General features: G+C 41.2%; 1 protein-coding gene across 1 annotated transcript in view; it reads right to left on the bottom strand.

Moving 5' to 3' along the window:
• LOC111855497 (teneurin-1-like) overlaps positions 1–12,008 on the bottom strand; it is a 365,325-nt gene extending 353,317 nt beyond the window's left edge. The window contains exon 1 of the mRNA XM_072717559.1: positions 11,885–12,008. The gene's annotated coding sequence lies outside the window, so the exon portion shown is untranslated. The remainder of the gene's footprint in view (positions 1–11,884) is intronic.
• Positions 12,009–12,263: the final 255 nt, after the last annotated feature.

The following is a 12,263-nucleotide window of genomic DNA, read 5'->3' as shown; positions in this document are numbered from 1 at the left end:
ATACCCAATGTGCTGCTTCATACTTTATACTCTCCCTCATTCGCTACCTTATGTAAATACATTCATGTGTCATTTTTATCGTCTAAATTTTAAATACTTTCTTTTTATCGTTGCTGTTATTTTGCTATCTTTATCGTGTAATTATTTTATCTTTTTATAAAACAATACATTATTTATTTTTGTGGAAAAAGCATTTTGCTACACACACACGTGCGCTGTACATTTGTCTATGCGATGAATAGAACTTTAAAGTAAACTAACGAACTTGATGGTTTTGATATTATAATTGTAGTACAATTTTTAAAAAGCAGGTAGATCCATACAGCTTTCTTTACATATATCTGTATGTGTGTGTTTGATAATAAATAAGCATTTATCACTTTTATGATTTCATAATGGATTGTTACCATCCACCAAATTGTAAGTATAACATGTTTTATAATTCCCGCCGTATTAGTGACTGTCAATGCTGCCACCATTTTCAGAGCCTGGCAACACTGGCAACACTGGCAACACTGGCTGCATTATTCTTTTATTGATTTAGTTCAAGCCGACATCCTGCAGGTGGTCTGTCCTAGGCCTTTCACACCATCATGGCTCTGGCTCCGTGTCCGGGGGGGGGGGGGGGGAGGGGGGCATGGTGCCGCTCAGAGTGTGGGACAAATCTCCTGCCAGTCACCTAGTTTTGTTTGTGCTCTGTCTCGTGCAAAGTGGATATTATTTCCCATATGGTTCGCCAGCCATTAATTAGAGCAAAAACATTACATGGAGCGACAGTATCAAACCAGCCAAACGGAAGGATTGGATTGTTTGTGGTATTTTTTTTTTAATGATTACTGAATATGCATGTTACAGGAAGAGTTTGCGGGGTAGAAATCTTCCAGCATTACTCATTTTTAATTAGTACAATGGCCGGTTTTAAAAATATGGAATCAGTTAAGTATTTCCTTGTACCGGCAAAGCAAAACAGATTACTACATGATTGTGATTCAAAAAATATATTATTTAACCACAGAGGTCACATGGTGGCCCCGTGGTTAACACTGTTCCCTCACACCTTTGGGACCAGGTTCTGAGTCTCCACCATGGCTGCATGTGTGTGGAGTTTGCAGGATCCCCTTGTGACGTTGTGCGGTTTTCTCCAGGTACTCCGGTTTCCCCCCGCAGTCCAAAAAACATGCTGAGGCTAATTGGAGTTATCAAATGACCTATAAGAGTGCATGTGTGAGTGTGCCCCGCGATGGTTTGGCGCCCCATACTGGGTTGTTCCCTGCCTTGTGCCCCGGATAGGCTGTGGACCAATCGCCACCCTAAATAGGATAAGTAGTTGCAGAAGATGGATGGATGGATGGAAATGACTACACTAGCTTTTAAAGGAGTTGGGTCTAACTGAAGTTCTGAGGTGCATTGGCCTCAGGAATAACCTGGCTGACATGCTATAGACTTAGATATTATCAGTCTCACTGATGTTACATGCTATAGACACAACCACCATTTTAGAAACAAGCCTGCAGACAGGTCTACCAAGCAACGTTCATCCACAAGAACCACGGCGTGGCACCAGAGTACAAACACAGTGGTGGCGGCGACAATAGCGCTGCGTAGCATAGCGTAACGTAGAGGTCAAAAACCCTTTGCCCTTTCCGGGGTCAAACACCTAACCATAACATTCCCATTGACTGCCTATGTACCTGTAAGACCTAATTAATGACATGCGCCACCCAGCGTACACAGAGAGAATTGCAAACAAACCTCCCAGCAACATTTGGCTTCAACAATGGCTTTGGGATTGATGGTGCCAGTCTGCTTCGACCGATCAGATAAATTTTATTTATTGTGATCTGTAAGATGACGTGCGTTGAGTGAAATACACGTGCAGGGCATCAGGCAGCATGTAAGGTGAAAACTTACAAAGCGACGTACCTGTACGCCGTCATACAGTGGAAAACCCAAGGTTACGGAGCAGGCCCCACAAAACAGCCTTGCTTAGAGGTGGATTTATTAGCAAAGGTCTGGTGGAGAAAACACATGGCTAATTTAGCACACCATCAACGGTGACATTTTGATGAATGGAACAACCTATACTTGCATACACATGCAATATGCTGGTCGATTTACCAAAGCCCGCTCCTAGGTACAGAAACTGGGGATTAAGAAGAGGTGCAGTGAGAGGCGATGTTATAATTTCCTTTTCCGCTCAAACGCAAAAGTGGGATAAACCAAATCTCATGGATTGGGTCACCTAAAGGTTTCTGGGACCTGGGCAATCCACTGATTGGGCCCAAATTGAACCATAGAAATCAATGCAGAGTGAGACTTTGGGGAGGTGACACATCAGGCCGTCCTGCAGAATGGAGCTTTTATCTCAAGACCTTAAAAAAACCCATTGAAATCAATGTTGTCAGAAATATTGAAGCGGAGAAACAGAAAGGCTAAATCAAAGGCAAGCTGTCCAAATGTAAGCTTGGGTTAGATGACAGTGTGATAACACTGTGACATTATTTAAATCTGTAAATCACCCAAGCCTGTCTCCTGGACCCCCAGGCACTCCGCACATCCTGCTCTACTCTACTCCTACCATACCTCCGGTAGCTCTTTGAAGACACGTCATTATGGTCGAAACAGGTGTGCTGGCAGCGGAATACGAGACGTGTGCGATGTAGCCAGAGGGTTTGGGGCGCATGAATCGTTGGGAACCACAGATTCAGACCAGCACTGTCACTACCAAGTCAGTAACCGAAGCTGTTATGGCATGGTATTACCGCGGGTTGTATCTGATCGTAATTATCCTACTTTAAAATGAGCAACCTGATACTGTAAACACCAATAACATACCATCAGATCTGCCCCCCCACATGAAAAAGTATAATTGCCCCATAAATATACTTGTGTATGTATTTTTATATAAAATGTACAATATATATATATATGTGTGTGTGTGTGTGTGTGTGTGTGTGCGTGTGTGTGTACACGTGTGTGTGTGTGTATATATGTACGTATGTTTTTGTGTGTGTGTATATATATATATATATATACACTCACCTAAAGGATTATTAGGAACACCTGTTCAATTTCTCATTAATGCAATTATCTAATCAACCAATCACATGGCAGTTGCTTCAATGCATTTAGGGGTGTGGTCCTGGTCAAGAAAATCTCCTGAACTCCAAACTGAATGTCAGAATGGGAAAGAAAGGTGATTTAAGCAATTTTGAGCGTGGCATGGTTGTTGGTGCCAGACGGGCCGGTCTGAGTATTTCACAATCTGCTCAGTTACTGGGATTTTCACGCACAACCATTTCTAGGGTTTACAAAGAATGGTGTGCAAAGGGAAAAACATCCAGTATGCGGCAGTCCTGTGGGCGAAAATGCCTTGTTGATGGTAGAGGTCAGAGGAGAATGGGCCGACTGATTCAAGCTGATAGAAGAGCAACTTTGACTGAAATAACCACTCGTTACAACCGAGGTATGCAGCAAAGCATTTGTGAAGCCACAACACGCACAACCTTGAGGCGGATGGGCTACAACAGCAGAAGACCCCACCGGGTACCACTCATCTCCACTACAAATAGGAAAAAGAGGCTACAATTTGCACGAGCTCACCAAAATTGGACAGTTGAAGACTGGAAAAATGTTGCCTGGTCTGATGAGTCTCGATTTCTGTTGAGACATTCAAATGGTAGTCAGAATTTGGCGTAAACAGAATAAGAACATGGATCCATCATGCCTTGTTACCACTGTGCAGGCTGGTGGTGGTGGTGTAATGGTGTGGGGGATGTTTTCTTGGCACACTTTAGGCCCCTTAGTGCCAATTGGGCATCGTTTAAATGCCACGGCCTACCTGAGCATTGTTTCTGACCATGTCCATCCCTTTATGACCACCATGTACCCATCCTCTGATGGCTACTTCCAGCAGGATAATACACCATGTCACAAAGCTCGAATCATTTCAAATTGGTTTCTTGAACATGACAATGAGTTCACTGTACTACAATGGCCCCCACAGTCACCAGATCTCAACCCAATAGAGCATCTTTGGGATGTGGTGGAACGGGAGCTTGGTGCCCTGGATGTGCATCCCACAAATCTCCATCAACTGCAAGATGCTATCCTATCAATATGGGCCAACATTTCTAAAGAATGCTTTCAGCACCTTGTTGAATCAATGCCACGTAGAATTAAGGCAGTTCTGAAGGCGAAAGGGGGTCAAACACCGTATTAGTATGGTGTTCCTAATAATCCTTTAGGTGAGTGTATATGTGTGTGTGTACATGTATGTATATGTGTGTGTGTTTAATAGATATTCCATCCATTTATTCAGGGTTGCAGGGAGGAGCCCATCCTGGAAGCCATGAGCACAAGGCAGGGAACACGACCTAAAGTACATATGACAAGCGAGCAGAGAAAATCAGTGGATGGTTGTAAACTAAATCAAAAAATAAAAAGCCAAATAACTAGCCAAAGAAACAGCCCATACAGAGAAATGCATAGATGGGTTACTCCATTTCAAATTAAACCACTAGGTCTGACCACTGAGGTTTGTGCCTTTTCCTTACATAATCACCCCTCATTTACTGAAAAGTGGAAGTATAAATAATTATCTGATTCAAAATCTGAATTCCAAGCCTGCAAAGCTAACTGGGAAATACAGCGTGGATTCCTAATTGGCTTCAAAGAGTGGAACAAATCCCTTACGGGAATTCATGTCAACCTATATCTGTCTCTCAGCTGCGCAAACCTGACGGGAGCTGGTAACCACAGACTGGTGTCAGAGTCTTGTCAATCACAGCAGGGGAAGAATCCAGCTGCCCACAAGCTGCTGCATTTGCAATTTCAGCAGGTCCTGACACAACACTGTTGGACGTTTTAATGTTCAATTTTACCAATAAGTATTGAGTTGTTTGTACATGCAAGGAAAACCATTTGCCTCGTTTTGAGATAAGGTTATTTCGGGAGTGAATGTCAAAGAGGTTGTAGGAATGACATGTATTTAAAGTATACGCTATCAGTAACATTTTAAAACAAATCATTGTCACCAAAATAAAATTTTGATACATGCGATGATGCAAGCTTGGATTTATACAAATTCTCAGAGTGCATTCTTTGCAATTATTTTCTGCACTTGCTGTAAAGTTCCAAACATCAACAGCTGCTATTTTTGACCATTCCTCCTGGCAAAATTGCTCAGGCTTGCTCAAGTTGCTTAGGGATGCCTTGTGCACAGCTGGTTTCAAGTCTTCGCAAAGACCCTCAATAGGATTCACGGCAGAATTGACTGGGACTCTCACTCGCTTGCTTATTCCTCGCACACTCCCGGGTAGCCTTGACTTTTGACTGTAACTCTGAAGGACACTCACTCCCTTATTCCTGACACACGCCGGGGATAGCCTTTAGCCTTGCTCTGGATCTTTCTTTCCCTGTTGAACCGTTCGTGTTAAGCCAGTTAGTCAGCACACTGAAAATGGATTTTGTTCTACAATTTACCTGGAGCAGGAAAGAAAAGAATACCCACACCCTGATGATGTCATGGCTGTAAGGATGTGGCTCATTGGTTAATGTGATGATGATGTCATGGCTGCAAGGATGTGGCTCATTGGGTAATGTGACACACCAGTCTAGCATCAACCAAGTGTTCTAGTGTGGACTAAGCTGACCACATGCTTGACATTCTCATTTTTTAATAGGACAACTCAGTGCTCAGTTGTAGGCCTTAAGAAGGCTTATTCTTAGCTATGCCTCTCTTCATTAGACCCTACTATACAGATTAATTAAGTAAAGTGTTCTGAGTAATGCTAGCTTAGCCCTTGTCCCCCCATCTCAGCCTTTGAAGCTGTCAGCCCAGAATAAGCATCCGTGATCCCTGACGTAACATTCAGAAGTATTAGTATTACCTCATTAACCTTTATTCCACCTGACCCTAAATGTGTTTTTTTAGCCTTAAAATTAACCTTTAACTACATTTTGAATTTCCAAATATGCGCTTAGTCAGCGTGTTTTGCGTGTAATGTGTTTTTTTTGCAGACCAGCTAATTTTCTTCATATGGGTTTGGATGTTTATTCTTCACATGTACTGGAATGTCACTTTCAGCGTATAATGCAAATTGTTCATTTTCTCCAATATACCGTATGATATGCTGTATATGTTGTTTATGTAACTTTACATATAGTGTGAATTTTCCACCAGAAAAAAAAGCCAAAAATTCTTAAAATTCACAAACACTTAATGTTAATACTATATTCCTTTCATTTGTGTATATTTCCCCACACACCTCTATGCATTTCTGTGTAGATGAGTGCTGTCAACTCAGATTCATTCAGCATGCCATGAATTACCCAGTTGTTGGTAATAGGGGTAGGACGTATTCAGTAACGTAGTACTGACATTCACAACCATTCAGAGATGGCCATCAGCCTAGCATATTCCCGTATAAACGAAATCTGTTCTATGCCTACTAAATCTAGCATAAATAAGACAATGGCGTTTAAGAAGTATCAATACTCTCGCATATAAAAGGCACGCGCGCGTATGCTCTCCGTGCAGTTGCCTTTTCTGCAGTGACTTTTATATACATTAAGACGAAGCGAGAAATTCCCACAATCGGGCGCTTTAATTATGCACACACACGTCTGATTCACCTCTAATGTGGAAAGATGTTAAATCAGTGCAAGACTTCCTCGCTCCGACATTATGACAATGGTATTCTCATTGACTGGTCAGTGATCATCATCTTCTTCCAAAGCAAACAGCCAACCATAGGATTCAAAGTGACCAACTAACTAAGCTGAGAAATCAGCCACTGTTCGCGCCCCTATGGTCTCAATTATTCAACCTGTCGTGCAAGCGCGTGCTGTGCAGACGCGCGCGCGTACTTTGGATGGGTTTCCTGCTCGCGAGAGCAAACGTGCTTGTGGTTTTTATGTGCGCGAATTTTGAAACTAATTCAACGCCATATAATACATGCATCCACAAGTAAAACAAAATATTTATGTAGGCCAACATACATGAGAAGCTTAATTGATACACTATCTTAAATTGATAAGATATCGCCTCCATCAAATAGCATACAGTCATAACAACATAGTACATTTTTATACTGTACATTACTGTACTCTTACTCTCTCAAATGAAAAGGGATTGAAAAGTTTTAGCCTAATTCTCAAGAGGTGATACAGCAATGAAAAAATATAATGTATAAAGTTATGATGGTGCAATGAAAATAATGGTTTTTATAACCAGTTTCTGGAAGTTTGTAACTTTTTTTTTCCAGGTGACTGAAACAAGTTACTGAAACCTTGGATACGGGGTTTCCCACTATAATTACAAATAATGCACACAAGTCTATCGGACATCCATCTATACGCCTGCTTATCTGCATGGAGAGTTCAGACATGACGTGTTTACTTTTGTTCCCCTAAAAGACGAACCCGCGATACTGACATTTCTCATTTTCATATCCTCAGCTCCTTCCGACACAAAACTGAATGTCAGGTTACAGTGCATCCCTTCCAGCCGTTCTCTAAGCAGCTATGAAAGACCTTCAGCACCGCATTTGCTCTTTGTTTACCACTCTGCCACTGTCAAAGGATTCTTCCTTTATCTATGACACATTTCGTGTCTATGCCATTGTATTTATTTAAGACAAAACCTGAATAAGACGGATATATACATAGAATGCATTGTTGATAGACTACTTCAGTTTGCAAGTGTGAATATTCTAATACATGTTAAAACATCTTTTTAGTATGTAGGCACTATTTTTCATTAAATCACACACAAAAAAAAGTTAAACCACTGAAAGGCAAATTATCCATCTTTACCCACATAACTATAATTTATGGACAGAATACTGACAGTATGGGAAGCTGCATCAAAAGTAAATCATCAAATCAAAGTTTTTAAATAAATTGTCCATATTAATAGGCTGATCAGCTGTTGAATATCTTACTGTGAGTAATTTAAAATTTCTCACTTCTGCTCACTTAATATAGGCATATTTCTTCACCTGGCAAATTCACTTTTTATTTACTTTTAGTGCTTCTTCATTATATAAATGTCTTTTTGCTGAATTGACATTGGACCAAGCCCCACGTTACGCCACCCTGCTGCCCGGGCTCTCAGCTGTCTCTCCTCGTCACTCTTCTCGCGCTTGTCCGCAGCAGGCCCCCTCGGCGCGTGCCTGCCTGCTGTCTTAGCCGCGGCGCGTGAAGGTGCATCAGCATCCGCCCTCAGAACGCCCGTACATCGCACCCCGCGCCTCAATCAGGTCTAACTCACGCCTCGGTGCCTTCAGCGGTTGACGTGGGCAAGATCGGCGCACGATCTAATAACGGCTCGGCGAGCGGACTCCAGGGGGAACGTGATTAAAACAACGCGATCGTGTCCATCCTCGTGTCACCTTTAGTAGATTGCACGGCGGTAAGCTTTTCTTGTTAAGCCGTGAAAATTCAACAAGGAGCATTAAAAAGAAACCTGAGGTAATGATCCAAAGACACATGGTTAACACCAGCATGACAAGAAATATATTCACCACGCTTACCTCTCCCTATTCCCCTGAATCGTACATCTTTAACACGTAAAGGGAATCCATCATCAACACCACTGGTCAAACCAACTTAAGCCTAAGTCTAATAGTGATATAGCTCTCCGAAGCGGCACTGAATTTGCAGCACTGAACTTATTTCAGATGAGCAATTCAAGCTGAATATGCAGGCGCCTGGGATGTGAACAAACAACCTTCAGGTGATAAGAGCTAGTCTTATTCTATTTGGAAAATATCACAATCATGTCCAGCCCTGGGAGCTGACTGATCACTAGTGAATCTTCTATGGAAATAAAAAGTAACACAGATACCCACAAACGACTAAGCTGTACAGCACAGCTACCTGAACGTTTAGCAAAAGGCTTTAGGCTTCATCCTGTGCCGGGTCTCTCATGTTCATCCTTCTCAGGTCATGTCACCCTGCAGAAGTTTAACAGGCTCTGGTACGTTAAGTGGAGCGGCATTGAATTAAATGACACATTATGCCAAGATGCCATTGTAACACAAATAGTCTGTCCTCGGTGTGGGATATTGTAAAGTCCCAGAGGATCAGCCCAGCCACGTTCATCTTATATTAAATGAAAGCAGAAAACTGAGGACTTAGATAGTCTTACTGTCAGGTATCTATAATACCTGTTCCTATCTAGTATAGATAACATAGATCTGTTACACCAAAACCCATAACGTTCAACTAAACTGTACAAGTTCAGGTTCAACTTAATTATATTGCTGACTGTTTCAGCGTCTGACATGATGATTCATTGGGTGGTGTTATCTCATCCCACTGCAGTCAGTCCTCCAGTGAGCAACACAGGATGCATGCGCAGTGAGATTACTTTGGAGGAATACTCATAGATTGGAACACAGTATTATGAGGTCATAGTATAACAGCAGTCCTTAAACATAAAGTATCTGCATTGCCTTGATTATTTATTCTACTCAGTATTATACCTACATAAACAATACCAGCATCCTGTAAGTTTAATACCTCAGTGTTGTCTCTCACCAAGCAAGTCAGTATCCAAGTTTATGAGGGGTGACATCCTTAACTGCACGAGGTCGGGAGTCAGACTGGTATGGAGCAGTTTGTGCATCCGGCTGCATATTTACTAGAATGTACAAAACTGGGGGTCCAGCAACATGAGAATCATTAATTGAATAAGTGCTACTTCAATCATTTTTTTGTACTAAAATAGTAAAACAATGAAAATTAAACAAAAAAACTGCATTGAGCCTTTACCCTTTTATAGGGGGCAAAGTAACAGCTGGGAACAATTTTCCCATTTTTGAGGTCCCGATGAATGATGTTCATATTATCGTTCACATTAGCCAGCAGTTTAATATTACGTGTCTGAGACCTAACCTCTCCACCCCAATCAAAAACGAAACCCGATTTAACTCTGCCCAGTAGCAAACTGTCCAAAAACGGTGTCAGCGTGATTTAAAACGATTCCAAGTCCACCTCCTTAATTACTTTTATGAAAGGTCAACGTGCAAACATTAACAAGTTCAGATCCATTATCCATTTACATAATAAAACCTGACTAGATACAGTAGACAGCCATACTACATATTAATTGTACAACAATATCACTTTATTGTGCAAGGTTTAAACAATGTTTCAGTGTTTTAAAGTTATTTATATCTTTTCAGTTGGGGCTATATGATAAAACAAAACCACATCTCACCTGCTCTTCCCACTATACAACTCTTAAATAAGTAGAACAGCTGACAAAACAATGATATAATTTAATAAAACATTATGCAACATATACTGCAACACAGTTCCATGTGTTAGGGACAGGAGATTTTTTTCCTCAATATCTCAATAACTTCATACCAAAGCCTAATTGTCATAGGACATGGATATTATTTATGCATGTTTACAGCAATCAATCATTATTGAAACATTTACAGAAATTTACTTAAAATAAGGATATTTGATAGATGCAAACATGGAGCCACATTTAACATCCATTAAAAGGCAGAGGAAGACATGCTTGGGACTGGTGAATCACTATAATGACTAGCCTTCATTATCGATATATGTTGTCTAAGATCATTAAAGAGCCAAACATTTCTTTAACCAGAACTGTTTATCAAACATCATCTTTATTTAGAATACAAGCGAATCTTCCGACCCTCATCTGTTCCTGCAAATGAGATATTAATAATTGATAATAATGCATCGATATTGAAATGAATATGATTTTGCTTTTGTCATCAAGCTCTTAATTTCGGTTGTAGTAATTCTTATAGTCAGGCCAAAACCTGCTCAGTGCCAGTTACTTTTTAACCATTATTAAGTAAATGTAACGAATACAAAAAGATTCTATTTAACTGTCTAGGCAACATTCTTTAATCAACTGCTATTTAATAGTACGGAGACTATTAATAAAACTAATATTACCATAGCTACATATAGAGTATAAACACTTCTCTCTTTTAAAATAAATCTGTTCAGAAATGTCAGTATGGTGTTACCAGCACGACCGTAATCGATGGCTTTGATCGTTTAATTGAGGCAATTTTGGTGGTTAGTGACATCGTTGTTTACTACTACAAATGGAAAATATGTCCGCCTCCTTTTTATATTAACAATAAATAAACCAAAAGGACATTTCGCAGTTTCACAAGTGGCTGGACTTTCTGTAGAATAAACGTGGACATATATTTTTAAATGCATCAGAAGTTTAATAAACTACATGTATAAAAACAGAAAGAAGAAAATTTTGATTATGCATTCACAGCCTTTTCTAATTTATTCCAATCCGACCAGATGCACTCTGCAAATTAATCTTTGGCACTGCAAGAACTCCAGGCATTTTAAATCCTTATACTGTACACCTCCAACAATCTCACAATCTATTAATAAAAACTCAGCAAGGAATATCTTGGCTGTAACACCTTACAATGTTCTTCTTGATATTATTTTTAACTAACAGTATGGTTTGCACAAAAAATAAGTTTAAAGAAACAACTAGACGAACAAGTCGGTCTTAACAAACTAAAGTTCCCAGTAGTTTGGTTAAACTTTCACCACAGTAGCCACTATTCCTGCTTCCACGCTGAAGATTAAAAGCAACAGCAAGCATTTTTCCCCCTAGAAAAGCCGAGGATGGGGAAGCAAATAGAAACACATGCAGACACCGCGCATCAGCATTCTGCAGGCGATCTGCAATTAAGGTGCCTCAATCCCCACTTTGGTTCCCACGGAAGGCAAGAGCCAGAGGGGGAGGGGAAGAAAAGAAAAGGGAAAAAGCAAAGATTGCCAGGCACTGCGTAGATCAGCGCCGTCAGAGAGCTGAACAAAAAGCGGACTGACGCCGAAAGGGCTCCCCTACCTTAAGCGCCAAAGCGCCGGCAAAGAGCGCACCGCCGCCTCGTCTCCGCACACAGGCAGGGACTGGTGGGGAAACGGTAACCAGTATGAGCCGATCGGGGAAAGAAGCGGACTACTAATGAGGCTTTCCTGGGAGATTTTATTTTTAGATGTCTCTCTCTCACCCCCCCGACTCACAATGACAAGCAGGTTCAAGGCAGAAGAGCACGCTGTTTGTTCTGCCTGTGCGATTGCATTGCATACATACATGCACGCGTTCATTTGCTCCCTGCAGCACGGTGGTCATGCTGCAAGGTTCATGCGAAAAGAGAACCGGCGTTAGGAAAACAGGTAGCTGATCCTTACCGGCGTTTGCGGGCAGGGACGGCGAAAGCAAACGC

This window comes from Paramormyrops kingsleyae, chromosome 10 (assembly GCF_048594095.1).
Source record: "Paramormyrops kingsleyae isolate MSU_618 chromosome 10, PKINGS_0.4, whole genome shotgun sequence".
In the NCBI taxonomy this organism is placed as follows: domain Eukaryota; kingdom Metazoa; phylum Chordata; class Actinopteri; order Osteoglossiformes; family Mormyridae; genus Paramormyrops; species Paramormyrops kingsleyae.
This window is presented reverse-complemented; position numbering and strand designations above follow the sequence as displayed.